Source organism: Schistocerca cancellata, chromosome 2, assembly GCF_023864275.1.
Source record: "Schistocerca cancellata isolate TAMUIC-IGC-003103 chromosome 2, iqSchCanc2.1, whole genome shotgun sequence".
Lineage (NCBI taxonomy): Eukaryota > Metazoa > Arthropoda > Insecta > Orthoptera > Acrididae > Schistocerca > Schistocerca cancellata.
In genome coordinates, this window is record NC_064627.1 from 445,514,897 (window position 1) to 445,527,060 (window position 12,164).

The 12,164-nt window shown below is 41.6% G+C and overlaps 1 protein-coding gene across 1 annotated transcript in view; it reads right to left on the reverse strand.

The window, feature by feature from the left end:
* Positions 1-12,164, reverse strand: part of LOC126161926 (protein FAM43A) — a 624,760-nt gene that overhangs the window by 499,279 nt on the left and 113,317 nt on the right. The window contains exon 2 of the mRNA XM_049918099.1: positions 6,048-6,115. The gene's annotated coding sequence lies outside the window, so the exon portion shown is untranslated. The remainder of the gene's footprint in view (positions 1-6,047; positions 6,116-12,164) is intronic.

Below are 12,164 nucleotides of genomic sequence, written 5' to 3' on the forward strand. Positions count from 1 at the left end.
GATGGGTACAATGGCAGGAGGGTGTCCACAATGAGGAAATCAAAGAAAAACTGGGAATGAACTCTATAGATGTAGCAGTCAGGGCGAACAGGCTTAGATGGTGGGGTCATGTTACACGCATGGGAGAAGCAAGGTTACCCAAGAGACTCATGGATTCAGCAGTAGAGGGTAGGAGGAGTCGGGGCAGACCGAGGAGAAGGTACCTGGATTCGGTTAAGAATGATTTTGAAGTAATAGGTTTAACATCAGAAGAGGCACCAATGTTAGCACTGAATAGGGGATCATGGAGGAACTGTATAAGGGGGGCTATGCTCCAGACTGAACGCTGAAAGGCATAATCAGTCTTAAATGATGATGATGATGATGTGACTCGTTACGTAATTAATAAATAATTATGCAACTAATTAAGAACACGGGGTTTTAGTTAGATTTTTATGACTACATCATTTTACTAGCAACGATAATAAAAAAAGTGAGAAGGTAGTTACGGGTGAATGACATAAAATGAAATGGAATAAGAGTAGTTGAAATAAATATTTTCGACTATACCGAGATAGACAAAGATTCAGATTAAAAGAGTTGTCTGTCGTCAGGAAGTTAATTTTACGTAGTTTCACGACTTGTAAGCTTTTAAATACACACGACATCACGCAACAAAGGCATAACGCACTATCACTAGAACGACTGAAGATCACATATTTTAGTATATATCCTGCCTGAAACCAGTAGTAATGTTGACGTGATGGGCACACTCTTGTTTCGTGTGACGTACGATGATTTATTATCAGACGCATAACAACATCCACACCTTTCGTCACTTAAGTGGTGGAGTTTGGAGTTGTCGTCTATTATGTAGGAAATGTGAGTGTTTTGTTGTGTTGGGTGTCGCCACTGTCTCTTTATTACACTTATCTACCATTTAGTAGCCCGTGAGAACAGCTCTTAGTTGCAGAGATTCAGATATTTTAATCTCGTACATCACCACCGATTCGCTGTTTTCCTGGAATCAGCAGCATTTACTCGCTTTCTGTTATCTGCGCTTACACTAATCGAACATTACATGAGGATTAAAAAGTCTTCAGAAACTTAGGTAAAGCTGGAATAATGTTAGGATTCATAGTCCAACAGATTTCAAGTATATTAGAAATATAAACCTAGGAATTTCCCTAGACGCAGTACGGATCATAACACCGAAAAACGATAGCTCATTACAAGTCTACGAGCATTTTCGAAGAAGGCAATACGTGAATCCACCTGTAAAACGTAATCTCGCGTTAAGACGTAATAATTTGTTAGAGCTGCCTCGGATGGTGTTCTTGTGCCAGCTTGTGTTAATACTGTGTGAATTCTAAGCCCGTGTGGAGATTTTTATAGTGTCTTTTGCGGCCCTCTAGAAATGATAGTCTTCCGAAAGCTTTGCCATAAATAGTCAGAGTTGATCTCAGAATCTTTACCTTAATTTTTTTTCTTTCTATGAACATAAAATCCAGTGGCATCCCAGTATTACGAAATTTCAGTTTCAATAGCACTGAAATTTGCTACTTCGTTATGCACTGTTTACTGCATGCACGTCAGAGCCTGCGGCCAGCTGGGAAGAAATTAATTTTGACGACAGCTACATTTTACAGGACGACAGATGAGCAATTTGCCTCCAGTTACGCTGAAGATACTGAGCACGGACTGAAGTTCACCATGTTTGTTAATGCTGGTATATCTTTCCCGTGGGAAGAATTATATTCAGGAATCCACTTTGTAATATTTGAGGGTAATAATTTGCATCTTTAGGGCATTATACTTGACGTATCCTCATGAATACTTTACAACACACTGTGCCAACATAGGAGTGTGATGTCAGGAAGGGGATCAGGCCTCCAGTTCTCACAAGATTCCCTCAACCCTTAATAAAAATGCCGAACCCGTAGAGAAACGGGAAAGGAAGAGGAAATAGTCTTTTATCCATTTAGTTAATTCTACTGCGATTATCTGCATCTACGCAGAGCCCTAATAATGAATACTTCGATTCATTCGATTCGAAAAGTGCTTTGAGCGCGAAAGAAATTTAGCAGCGTATTACAACTCCGCATTTTTAATTGGAGAACATGTTATTAGTCTTTTAACTTAGCACTCGACTGTGCGACTGTCAGTGCCAACTATGACGATTTAGACTTAGCCTGCACCACGTACTTTCTGAACGCTTGACTGTTTCTTGTAGTATGGAGAGGCGGTAGCCGGCGACAGTTCCAGCACGTGTGCGGAACCCCCCCCCCCCCCCCCCCCCAGCCACTCACCTTCAAGCGGGCTGTCCGCGGCTCAGATGTAATCTCTCCCGCGGGACAGAAGTTTCTGCTTGTCAGCCGGGGAGCACTGAAAGGAGAACTCGGCGCGCCGTTCCAGTTATTCCACAAAACGCTTCCCAGTTTTCGTTGTACGATAGAATCCCTCCGCAACGTCTGTACAGCCGGATTACGCCGCGGCTACCGTATTACAGCGCAATAATATCTTTAGTTAGTATAAAATAAATACCATCCACATCGATGGCTTAAAATGTACAGCAATTTGAAAGAAAAGCTTTAGAATGGATATCTAAAACATCGAGAGCTTGAAACACTTCCCTGTTTCTTTTTATCTTCAAATCACTTACGTAATATCGTAATATGCACAATACTTTGGCGCTGTTGAGTATTTCAAGGAAGAAGCTTAGGACCCCTTCACCAAAAATTATTTTTTGGTTGTAAATTTTTATGTATGCTTGTGTAAAGAAACGTGTATTTTGATTGAGGATCAAAGAGACCATATGTCAATATCTATACTATACGTACAAATAAACGAGGGTGCGGTCTTCAGTTTTTTTCAAAAGCAGCTAAGAGATGCCCAGCAGTTCGCTTTTGTCTTTTACTATGCTGATCGCCTCATGTAATCATCGTTCTCTGTAGCTCTTAATTTCTGATATACTGAACTAACTTTTATCCAAAATGTGTTCAAATAGTTTATTACAATATCAGTCCACACTTTTATTTTGATAATCATTGTACTGCTAGTTCCAGTTTTCACCTCTTTGTGGGATAGAAACATTTCGACGTGACACAGGTCTGGCTTTGGCGAGATTTTGTTACTAATTTTCAATATCTTTTTTTCTCTTATCGCGCAAACTGAACATGCGGTCTTTCGAAGAGGCCCGAGAACTGTAAATATGCAGCACAGATATGAATTTTTTTTTTTCAAAATTCCCATTTGTTCACATCTTGTGTAGTGAAAATTTCATACCATTCAACTTATAAGTGATCTTGCCTAAATTGTAATAAACATGGTCGCTACATATGTTTTATGTAACTCGTTGCCCTATAAGAGTATTTGCCTTTGCTGTGCGCAAGGGCACTTTAAGAATGGGCAAGTAATTTAGTTCATTACACTTTGCCATTAAGTCTAACAATCTCTTGAGGACTGAGAGATCCATTTACACAAATCTTGGTAAGTGTGCATTAAAGTGTAAAAATCGTCTGTGGTCGAAGTACTAACATTGACTGTGGTGTAAGATGTTGAGGACGTCAGCTACGAAAAGTTCTACGGCGCAAACTAAGTCCTGTTTATTCCCTTCTTATTTCTACGTCAAACCAGTTGTATTCAATATTTTCCAATTTAATTTCAATAGAAGCAAAAAGGCTACTTTTAGTTGGGCCTTTTAATTCAGTTGGTTTCGTACAAGTTGATACACGGATATTCAGTTTCCTCAAGTTCTAGTGATATTTTTGTGGATGAACCGTGAATCGATTCCTGATAGAGCCTTGTGCTTTCGAAATTGACTGCAGTCAAACTTGGAAACCATAAATACAGCAGTATGGATAAAGAAATAAAAAGCTTTAAGTAATATTTATTACCACCCGTGGAAGTTAAAGCTGAGAAGATCTAATTTCATTGGTTGTACTTATTTATATGTTATGTTAAGCTAAGCATATGCAGCATAAGCTGAACAGCAACAAAGCTTTTACAAAGAAGTTCGTAAGTCAGTGATGATACGAGTTTTCCTGGCAGATTGAAACTGGGTGTCGTGCTGGGACTCGAATCTGGAATCTTTCCCTTTCGCGGGCAAGCGCTCTACCGATCAAACTATCTGAGCACAACCCACGACCCGCCTTCACAGCCTTACTGCCGCCACTACCTCATCTCCTACCTTCCAAACTTCAGGCTAGTTCTCCTCCATATCTTGCGCCACTAACACTCCTGGAAGAAAGGATACTGTGGAGACACGACATAGCCGCATCTTGGACGATTGTTTCCAGAGTGATTTTTCACTCTGCTGCTGCGTGTGCAGAAGAACGTCTATGAAGTTGGGAAGTAGGAGATGAGGTACTGGCGGTAGTGAAGCAGTGAGAGCGAGTCGTGAGCCGCGCTTGGGTGGCTAACGAGCCAAACATGGCACGTGCCGTAACCCAGTTTCCAGAACCTTTGCTCAATGGAAGATTAGTCAAAATAAGTGAACACTTGTCTCGACTTATCCATAGACACTCGACCGTATCTGAGGAAAAAACGGTCTAGGGTTTCGACGTAATTTCTATGCCTTTTACGCTCGATGACGTCAGCCGAAATGGTGGCAAGTGGCTACCATCACGACTTCTAACTTTCGTGCCCCGTGTTAGAAACACGATTATTGTTTTTATTTATTTATTTCTACATATGTCCGTTGTCCGCAGCTCGTGGTCTCGCGTTAGCGTTCTCGCTTTCCGAGCATGGGGTCCCGGGTTCGATTCCCGGCGGGGTCAGGGATTTTCACCTGCCTCGAGATGACTGGATGTTGTGTCGTCTTCATCATCATCATCATCATCATCATCATCATCATCATCATCATCCATTCATCCCCATTACGGTCGGAGGAAGGCAATGTTAAACCACCTCCGTTAGGACCTTGCCTAGTACGGCGGTGCCGGTCTCCCGCATCGTTCTCCTACGCTCTGTCACGGAGTATGCGACACCACCACCAACCCACCACCACCTATGTCCGTAACAGATTACTATATGAATGCTTCTTATCACGCTAGGGCATACAAGGACATTATGTTAATTGCAAAAGGACATTATGTTAATTGCAAAATTACAACTGGGTTTCACAATAAAAGTATATATGATAATTTTAAAAGATTGTAACCTCTGAAAAATACCATACACACACGTTTATATTGCATGATAATTGTATGACACTTTTTTCTGAAAGCAAGATGTAATTTTACAATTAATATAATGCCCATTTATCTCCTAACTTGGTAAGAAATATTCCAGTACTAACCTTCTAACGACATGGGCAGATAAACAAAAAACAGAACATTGATCGGTTTTCGAACACGGGGCGCAAAAGTTAGACGTCACGACGCTAGCCAGTGAACCACCACCTGGACCGAGATTATCGCTCGCTAAAAGGCATTTAAGGTACGTCGAAAACTTTGCAGTGTCCTCAGGAACGGTCGAGTATCTACGGATAAGCTGAGACCCGTGTTCGCATATTTTGGCCCCTCTTCCACTGAGGAGAGTATCGGGAAAACCGTGTTATGACGCTTGCTTTGTTCTCGTCAGTGGCTTGAGTGTTGACTCGCGGGATGGAAAGGTACCAGGTTCGAGCCCCGGTCAGTTTTAACGCTCAGATCACCGCACATCCCTCTGCAGATTGAAAATTCATTCTGGAAACAATAATGATGTGTCGGAGGAGACGGACTCGTCTGGCCTGCTCACTGACGAAGGTTTGGAAGAGCCGTGGTATTTCTATCGTGCAAAGGCAGGAGCTGGAATGAATGGTTGGACAAGAAATCAACTGTCTCTTATTAAACTGATGAATTTCACTTTTGAGACAAAAGGCTTTAACTTTTCTTTAGGTCTAGAAGACGCTGCAGAGCCCGACTTAATATTACTGTGTAGTTTTTTGATGGTCTTTCTACATTTAATGGCACTTGTAACACAGAACATAACGATACACGAGCTCAGTCAGCTGCACAGTGGGAAAAGACGAGCCAGTCAGAGTATCGGGACGTGGTAACAGAGGAGTGGAGAGCTGCGGTACTCACGCTAGTGCAGGATGATGTCGCTCCGGCCGTGGTTGTTAGGTACTGGCGCCAGTTGTGTGGCTCGCGTCCTGTAAAACAAGAGGATTTCGTTAGCTGCTGTCGCAAGCAGGAGCGAGGGCAGACAGGTGGGTGGGTACGGAACAGCCGCGACGGCGGCCAGACGGAGACGGAGCGCCAAGGTGAAGGCTAGAGGCGGCGGCGGCGGCGGCAGTGGCAGTCTTGCGCAAGCAGTGCGGAGCGGCCGTGAACCACGGCGACGCGAAAACAACACTCCGGACGCAAGACTTGATAGCCGCCCTGCCACCTGCGTGGCGGGCATACCTGCGGAACTACACGTAAAAACAGCCACCAGCTGCTGCTGCTGTCTCCTGTTCCGTCCGCTAACACTTCTTGTCAACTTTGTTATGTTATGGGAGCGAATGGTATGTTAGATAATAATCGTATTGTGCAAATACTTAAAGGAGGGGGGGGGGGGGGCGTTCATGAAACTGACGAAAAATGTTAATTTTCCGTTTATTTTTTATTTATTAGTAGAACACATGGACAATGGTAAAATCACATCCGAAGTGCCTGAAAAATAATTTAATGTGTGACGCGACCATCGTGCTACGCCCCTTTTTTGAAGCAACTCTTTAATACTAGCTCGCTTAACCCTTTCTGCGTCTGCGATGCCAAATGGCATCATTAGGTATTTCTGGCTTTTTTTGAGCTGCCCAATGCTTCAATGATACAGTTTGGCATCGCATCACGTAGTTCCAAGTTTGGCCAACAGATCACAGTGGCGTTTGCTTTCGTAACTCGCCGTTTGTTTGAAGTGCAGAACAGAAAAATGTGAGTTGTGCTACTGCATTTGTGAGTGAACAATAACTGTTGTGTTTAGTTTTATTCTGTGTATAGTGAAATTCTTGGTTATGGAACCAACTTTACGTAGTTCAAGGGCAAGGGAAAGAAATACCGTATTTCTTTTCAAATGGCTCTAAGCACTATGGGACTTAACATCTGAGGTCATCAGTCGCCTATAACTTAAAACTACTTAAACCTAACTAACCTAAGGGCATCATACACATCCATGCCCGAGGCAGGATTCGAATCTGCGACCATAGCGGTCGCACGGTTCCAGACTGTAGCGCCTAGAACCGCTCAGCCACCCAGACCGGCTGTGACTCTGTTCCTTATCTTAGAAACAATAAAAAACTAGCTGCTTTGTTTATAAAGAAGCATTCCTTTTTTTTGCCCGTGTTACAAACGGAGATTTATGCAAGTGTTGACTCTTTCATCACTCAATTACGCCAGAACCTATCCAGTGCAAGCGACATGAAAAATGCAGTATGAGCTTCACATTTCCACATGGTGTCAATAGACGAACATCTCATTCACCATCCGGGCCACATTAGCTGGTGTAAATATCTACGAGTTCAGACGGATAACAACTCCTACGTTCACACGGGGAGGCTTCCAAACTGTATTCTGGATTTTGTCAAGCCAGCTTATACGTTTCTGGGCGATACTGAACTAATAAAGTTAATTCACGGCAAAACCCAGAATCCAAATGAGTCTCTAAACTATGCCCTAAAACCGTATTTTAATCTGCTCTGCTTATCAAAATTGGAAGTTATGATGAGATTGTTATATTTAATGATGAGAACATATGGAGGATGAACTTATTACATAAAATGGGGTTTAAGGTATGAAATTTCAATCGAGACATCTTGAGAAAAATAGATTTACAGTGCCTCTCTGCAGCTGAAGAGTCAGTTGAAGAGTTGGTAAAGGAAATAAGGCAAGAAACTTGAAACCAGAAGGGAAGCCTTGGAGAGAAAGAGGACCCTGAGTACAAATATGGAACGTTCTGACGAGATGACATAAGAAAAAACCTTGGGTTGAGCTTTAAATTGCATTTCCTGAAAAATGGCGTTTCTTAAAGTTTGCTATCTTTTTCTCCGAATCTATGAAAGCTAGAATTATGAAATTTTGTACACTTGTTTGTATAAACCCAATAAATGTTGTCGCAAGAGTAAATTTTGAAACTCTGAATGTTAGCTGAGAAATGGAGTAAAGTGCATGGAATTTTGCATAAATGTTATATAACGCTTACAGAATTACAATTAAAAAATATTAAAATTTTCCTGTTCCATGTACTGAAAAAAACTTCATAGGGGACGCTTACTATATATAAAGAGATTACATAGAATTTTTTTAGAAATAGCAACAGTTTTTGAGAAAAAAGTACGTATATTATTTTTTGAAAATAAAATTTTTAAATTCCATGAAGTGTTCATTTTAAGTAAAATATAATACAAAATTGTGGATTTCTTATATCTTTAAATAGTGTGTGCAAGACGGGTATTGCCGCTGTGATAGGAATTACTGTCAGTTTACCACGATATATTTCTTTCGTTAGGCATTTAATTTTACATTCGTTTTCTTCATTGCCTTATCTGAGTGTAGAAATTTGTGGTAAATTGGTGTCACCGCCAGACACCACACTTGCTAGGTGGTAGCTTTAAATCGGCCGCGGTCCATTAGTACATGTCGGACCCGCGTGTCGCCACTGTCAGTAATTGCAGACCGAGCGCCACCACACGGCAGGTCTGGAGAGACGTACTAGGACTCGGCCCAGTTGTACGGACGACTTTGCTAGCGACTACACTGACGAAGCCTTTCTCTCATTTGCCGAGAGATATTTAGAATAGCATTCAGCTAAGTCCATGGCTACGACCTAGCAAGGCGCCATTAACCATTTCTAGAGAGAGTCTCACTTGTATCATCCAGAATGCTGTATACAAATGATGGATTAAAGTTAAGTATTCCAGCAGTTACGTACTTTTCTTTATAGCATTCATTACGTATCCTGTTTCAGACTTAAGCAAGCCTGCGTGAATTAAACGCGTGCCTTTCGGTTACCCGTCACTGTGGACTGGCTGTCTTGTCAGTCCACTACAGTAAATCGGCCAAGAACTTCGAAGTAAATCGGTCGAAAACCTTTCGAGATTTTTGGTAACAACAATTTTTGCAACAACCTTTCCCCTTTACAAATTACATGCATATACGTTTTAGGCATATAGCGAAATCTTATGTGGCCACTGATCTTCCTCTTGTCTTGAAGATGAAGTGTGCAAAATTTCATCACGATCGAGATAAAGCTGTACATTTGTATTAATTACAAACAAACAAGGAAGCAAACAAACATATGGACACACGGAGGGAGAGAATTATCAGTGTTTGTTCCTTGTATCCTTCTAAAATTCCAATGTCCCACATTTTATTACCCTGTTTATTTCTTCTGGATTATCTAGGAAAATGTATCACCGACAAAAATGTTCTGTTTAATAAAAATAAACACACACACACACACACACACACACACACACAAACAAACACACACACACACAAACAAACACACACACACACAAACAAACACACACACACACAAACAAACACACACACACACAAACAAACACACACACAAACAAACACACAAACACACACACAAACACACAAACACACACACAAACACACACAAACACACACACACAAACACACACACACAAACACACACAAACACACACAAACACACACACACACACAAACACACACACACACACAAACACACACACACACACAAACACACACACACACACAAACACACACACACACACACACCTAGTATTTTGGTGGGCCGATTCTAGCATCCAAAACTGTCAGTCCCATTCTGATAACAACAACACAGGATGGAGAAAATAACCTGAACGGTCAGATCAGGGGAAGAAACATCGACTCAAGCGAAATTTTCCAGAAAAGTCGGAGGTATCATTGTTTGGAGCTACAGTCGCAAAACGACAGCCAGTCAGAGCGACGAGTGCGCCGAAGTGTCTGCATTTAAACTAGATTTCCCGAGCTCATGGCTTGTCCTACTAAAGAGCGCGGTTATTGATTAAATTAGCTGAAGACGAAGGTTTCAGTTGAACATGTAGAGCTAAACAAACTTTAAATTCCATCCTTGGATGGTTACGTTGGAAGCAAAGTTTCTGTTATGCTTACTGGGTAAAGCTTGACTCTTAATTAAAATTAGCTGAAAGTACCATAACGCTATCAATCTCTTAAGATAATTGGCTGTACTGCAGAACCACTGTAGTAAGATAAAGACATGTGGTACTGTAAGGTGCACTGTTGCTAATAATGAAATAAAAGGGTCAGACGTTTTCATTTTTGATTGTGAACACAGACCATGAATAAACTTTCATTCTAACAGGTACAGTAGATAAGTACGGGAAAATTATCACAAAGGTGGGAAAAAAATTTGCATAATCTTTTTTCCCTCGAATGAATTTTTTAATGTCAAATGCTCACAATTCCTGCTCCAATATTACCACAAAATTGACACCGTCAAAGAAGGAATTGGCACATCCTCTCGCAAACTCCTGTCGAGTTGCTAGTGAGATATTGTCACATACACGTAATTGATTTCATAATCTATTCAGCAGCGGCACTAGAACATTCTAATATGAATAATGTGGAAGCGAAGAAAGACGTGTTATTTTATCTTCACGCACGTTAAATCATTCACAAGGGCAGGGGCATTATCATCTTGGAAGGCTTCAAGTTATCACACAGCTCACCTATTCGTTTTTGTGTGAGTGTAGGACCCACTGAAAAATCATGATCCTTACGTAACAGTACGTCAGAGTAAGACCGTACCGTTACGAAATGATCATCATCACGGCACTTACTTTTAGAATAAAATGTTAGATTTCAACAGGCGACTTCCCAGACAACGCAGCAGCAACGCTTATTTTACACGATCTTATTTTACACAGTCTTTAGGCAAAACAAATATGACTACTGAAAACAACGGGCAGCATCGCAAAGCGCCACACGTACATTAGTAGCGCACACCGCCGTTTCTATCATGCTTAGAAACATGTTGCACCTGCGCTGCTTCGCTAACTAATGTGGAACTTACCGCCATTAAACGAAATCTGACGTTACGTGAATCCAATGCTGCACTTATTTGACTTTCGTATATGGCAATATCCTGCTGCCATGGACATGCCAGGAAAGCAATTGCTTCGTTATAGTGAATCGAATGAATGCCTCCATATGGTCATTTGCGGAATAAATTTGGTGTATATACTAATGGGGACACTGGATCTAGGTTTACGGTTTTTCCTTTGGTTTGGTGTCTGCAAAATGCTGTGGGCACTCTGAGATTCTGCGCTCTCTAGTTGGGGCCAGTGCTTCTCTCTTACTTCAGACACAGACACCACATCTTTTGACTAACAGATTAGAACCCATGTTACCAAAAATTATGCATCCTCTGACGCAATGAATCAGAGCACGATATTAAGTTACGGAAAGGTCGAGGCGGGCACTTAGATTTACCTGCTCAAATCGGGAATGAAAACTTCGTGAAGTGTGCTGCGGAAAGGAACTTTTGGACAGAAAATACGTTAAGTATTAGCGACAGATTATAATGTTCTGTGACGATGGTAAAACAAACAAATGTAGCGTGTACAGAATGTTTGCAATGAGTCATTGCTACGATTGTGCATCGAATGTTTTATCTTCCCGGCAGCGTAATGCTGACAACACAGAAGTGTGTCATTGGATGTGAGCAGCGAATTACGCAATCGTGTCTAGGTGACTTTTCAAACTCTATTTGAGCAAATATCGGACTGGCTCTACATTTGTTTGCCAGAGAAAGCGACAAAAATTTACGCAGGTTGTAAGACAGAACCTAGCATACGTTACTCGGAAATGGGGTAAGAGATTTCCAACTCCAGCATAGGTTTATTTGCTATCGAAAGTGCTACGCAAGTACGAACATAGCTTCGAGGTAAACAGAGGCCTCAGCGCGAGATCTCGATTAAGCGGAAAGAGAACAGGAAAAACAACCGGGAAGAAAGTCGTAGAAAAATTACGCAGAGAAATAGGGGCAAGAGCAGAATGCACGATGAACTTCAGCCTGTCACGTAAGACAGTGAAGTTCACTCTCTCTCTCTCTTTTTTGCGCTCAGTGGCGATCACTAGAGGTCAGTGAACATCGCCACACTCGGCACTGTGTCAGAGAATCGCAGTGGCCTGAACTTTTCCTCATCAGCAATAATCGCTTCTTTC